Source organism: Aedes aegypti, chromosome 2 (assembly GCF_002204515.2).
Source record: "Aedes aegypti strain LVP_AGWG chromosome 2, AaegL5.0 Primary Assembly, whole genome shotgun sequence".
NCBI lineage: Eukaryota > Metazoa > Arthropoda > Insecta > Diptera > Culicidae > Aedes > Aedes aegypti.
The window spans coordinates 418,063,319-418,067,689 of NC_035108.1; positions in this window are offsets into that span (position 1 = coordinate 418,063,319).

A 4,371-nucleotide genomic window follows, 5' to 3' on the forward strand; every position below is an offset into this window, starting at 1 on the left:
CAGAATCTCTAAATATATTTCAGGAAATTTATTTAACCCGTAAAGGCTTGAGTGAAAGCAAAAATACTAAAACCCTCACTGCTCAGCGAATACTCAACGAATTCAAAAAAAAAATCCGATATACTGGTACACATTTCTAGTTTCTGAAATTGGCCAGAGTAACTCGTTTTCTGGGACATGCCAAATTATATTTATTTATTTGCAACGACAATAATACTAATTTGTATAGATTTTTTGAAACTGATATTCAACATTATAAATGAATAGTAAATGGTGCAAATTTAGAATGCATCGGAGGTGGCCATTTGGACTCAATGCCTTGAAGAATCCAAAGATTTGTTGGATAACAAACCGTTTCAATTCTCAAAAAGTAGATATCAAACATAATAGTTCACTAAAACGCGTTCACATAAATTTGGCACAGATTTTTAGATACAAATTGGCTCTGGAGCTGAAAATGGACATTTGTAAGAACAATCAAATGCTAGAAACATGGTTATCCAATTCAATTGTTTCTCAAAACGACACTTGAAATTTGCCTAACTTTAGAGGCAAAAAAATACATCACCCTTTGGACCCAACCTGAGACAGTGACTCACCGGAATAACTGCGGCCATAGAAACATTCCTGAGAAACTTTAGCCACTTTCAGAAACTAGATATCTCTTTCGGGACGAAGCAATTCAAACGTGCTGGACATATTTCATTAAAACGGCTTCAAATATACTTTCTCTCTGTCTAAAATTCTTCGTAGCTAATTAGTTACATTGATACCAGATGTAGAGTACAATTCATTTTGGAGCGTTACCTCTTTGCGAAGGAAATTTTATCATAATGGTGAAAAATCTACCGTCCCGAAAGGGATATGTATAATGACAAAACATATTGGAAATCCATTAAGTATTCGCTGAGCGGTGAGAGTTATAGTTATTTTCTTTCACACGTTAAGGATTATCCGTGATATTGAGCAAGGTATAGAGCTGTGTATTTGTTGCGGATTGTCTCCAGGAATTGCAATACAAATTAATTCAAGCATTTGCCAAATGTTTTGAACAGGTATTACTCCAGATATTTCTGCACGAATTCATCTGAAGGTTTTATACAGATTTCTCAATCAATGTTATCAAGGTTTTTAAGGATTTCTTCATTTCTTCATATTTTTCTAAAGATATCTACAGAAATCACACCAAAAATTCCCAAAAAAATTATTCACCGATAAATTTAATAATTCCATCAAACATTCTATCATTAATGTCTCAAAGAAGTACTCAGCGCTTTTGTATGGAGATCATTCCATTTAAAAATTCTCAATAGAACACAGATCATTATCGACAGTGAATAGAATTCAATTAAACGTAGTAGGATATCATTGCGGATTTCTTGGAAACTTTATTTTAGTATAATCTATAAATGAATTTGGAAATACGAAAGATTTTTTATCAATAATTATTGACATAATAAAAATATGTACTACAACCAAACTCAAACATCTGGTCGAATCATCTAACAAATTTGTTTACTTTGAATCGATTCCTGGTTAATTCAAACTGCTTTTCTTAGCTAGAAACAACCTTTGATTTTGGTTGTTCTCAGAACTGTCAAATTCAGCAATAAATTTCAAGGTTATTTCAAACTAAAGACTTGTTAAAATCATCTGGAAAACCGAAAAACAAACAACCTGGAATTTTTGTTTGGTTTTAAACAGTGCACGTTCTTGATTTAACCATAGTTTTGTTTGTTCATATTTACACATTTAAATTTGTATGAAAATAACTAAAATTTGCAACTCTGTAATTGAACTGAACAATCTAAGTTGCACAGAGATGCAATTAATAGGGCTTGGAATAAGCTTACCATTCTTAATGTGCACAAATCGAGAGCTCGAAATTTTAGAGTCAATAACGGTGCCGGCCACGTCCTTCTGGTCAACGTGGAAAAGAAGAAATCTTAGTTAGCCATTCATTGTTACTAGGGACATAATATACCTCTGCATCTCCATAGTTGTCATGGAAAGGATACAGAGTCAGTTGGTTAAGGTAAGGATAAAAATTTGAGAGTCATCATTAGTGATTGGTGATGCAATCCATGATATAGTCACGCCTAACAGGATTCGCGATATAATTCGATAACCACATTGTACGCCGAACAAGTGTTCATCGATCACCCTCGCTGGAGCAAGCGTCGCGATCAAAGGATCAATTTTGGCACTGCATGAGGCGCTCTATTTAACACCTATTAATAGCCTCCCTGGAAATTATTCACTAATAATCAATATACCCGAAAATGCGTACCTTGCTGTCATTATGGCAATCGTTTTTCAAAAAGTGAAATTATATTTTCTATTATAATGACTTTTGTAAAACCAAAATCTGCAGTGAAACTTTTAAGGATTCTTTTTTGAAACAATACTTGCGGAAATTAATGGAAATAAAAGCATTTTACTAAAGAAAATTTACTATTTCACTAGTTATCCAACACGTGAACGAGCGTCTTACTGATTCAGCATCTCCTGAGATATCACTAGAAGAATTCTTGGACGAATCGCAAGGTAGTCCCATGTATAAAAAGTAGGCATTGAGAAAAAAGGGCTGTTAATTGAAAACTGGAGGACATGTAACGATTGGTTCGACGAAGAATGCAGGCAGGTTTTGGAGGAGAAGGATGCAGTGCGGGCTGCAATGCTGCAGCAAGGAACGCGACAAAACGTGGAGCGATATAAAAGAAAACGGAAGCAGCAAACCCGCCTATTCCGGGACAAAAAGCGCCGCCTGGAAGAAGCGGAATGTGAAGAAATGGAACAGCTGCATCGTTCTCAAGAAACGCGAAAGTTCTACGAGAAGCTCAACGCATCCCGAAAAGGCTTCGTGCCGCGAGCCGAAATGTGTAGGGATAAGGACGGAAGCATCTTGACGGACGGACGTGAGGTGATTGAAAGGTGGAAGCAGCACTACGATGAACACCTGAATGGCACGGAGAACACAGGCGACGAGGGTCACGACAGCGGAGGAAGTGACTACGTCAGCACGGCAGATGAAGGAAACCAACCTGCCCCCACATTGAGGGAAGTTAAGGATGCCATCAGCCAGCTCAAGAATAATAAGGCCGCTGGTAAAGATGGTATTGGAGCTGAACTCATCAAAATGGGCCCGGGGAGGTTGGCCGCCTGTCTGCACCGGCTGATTGTCAGAATCTGGGAAACCGAACAGCTGCCGGAGGAGTGGAAGCAAGGGGTCATATGCCCCATCTACAAGAAGGGCGACAAACTGGAATGTGAAAACTATCGTGCGATCACTATCCTGAATGCCGCCTACAAAGTGCTATCCCAGATTATCTTCCGTCGTCTATCACCAATAACAAATGAGTTTGTGGGAAGTTATCAAGCTGGTTTCATCAACGGCCGCTCGACAACGGACCAAATCTTCACTGTACGGCAAATCCTCCAGAAATGCCGTGAATACCAAGTCCCAACGCATCACCTGTTCATCGATTTCAAAGCGGCTTATGATAGCATCGACCGCGAAGAGCTATGGAAAATCATGGACGAGTACAGCTTTCCCGGGAAGCTCACAAGACTAATAAGAGCAACAATGGACGGTGTGCAGAATAGCGTGAAGATTTCGGGCGAACATTCCAGTTCGTTCGAATCCCGCCGGGGACTTCGACAGGGTGATGGACTTTCGTGCCTGCTGTTCAACATCGCGCTAGAAGGTGTCATGCGGAGAGCCGGGTTCAATAATCGAGGTACGATTTTCACAAGATCCAGCCAATTTGTTTGCTTCGCGGATGATATGAATATTGTCGGCAGAACATTTGGAACGGTGGCAGACCTCTACACCCGCCTGAAACGTGAAGCAACAAAAATCGGCCTGGTGGTGAATGCGTCAAAAACAAAGTACATGCTGATAGGCGGAACCGAGCGCGACAGAGCCTGCCTGGGAAGCAGTGTTACGATAGATGGGATACTTTTGAGGTGGTTGATGAGTTCGTCTACCTCGGATCCTTGTTAACTGTTGATAACAACGTTAGTCGTGAAATACGGAGACGCATCATCAGTGGAAGTCGCGCCTACTATGGGCTCCAGAAGAAGCTGCGGTCGAGAAAGATTCACCCCCGCACCAAATGTACCATGTACAAAACGCTTATAAGACCGGTGGTCCTCTATGAACATGAAGCATGGACCATGCTGGAAGAGGACCTGCAAGCACTTGGAGTGTTCGAACGAAGGGTGCTTAGGACGATCTTTGGCGGAGTGCAGGAGAACGGTGTGTGGCGGCGGAGAATGAACCACGAGCTCGCTAGGCTCTACGGCGAACCAAGTATCCAGAAGGTTGCGAAAGCCGGAAGGGTGCGCTGGGCAGGGCATGTTGAAAGA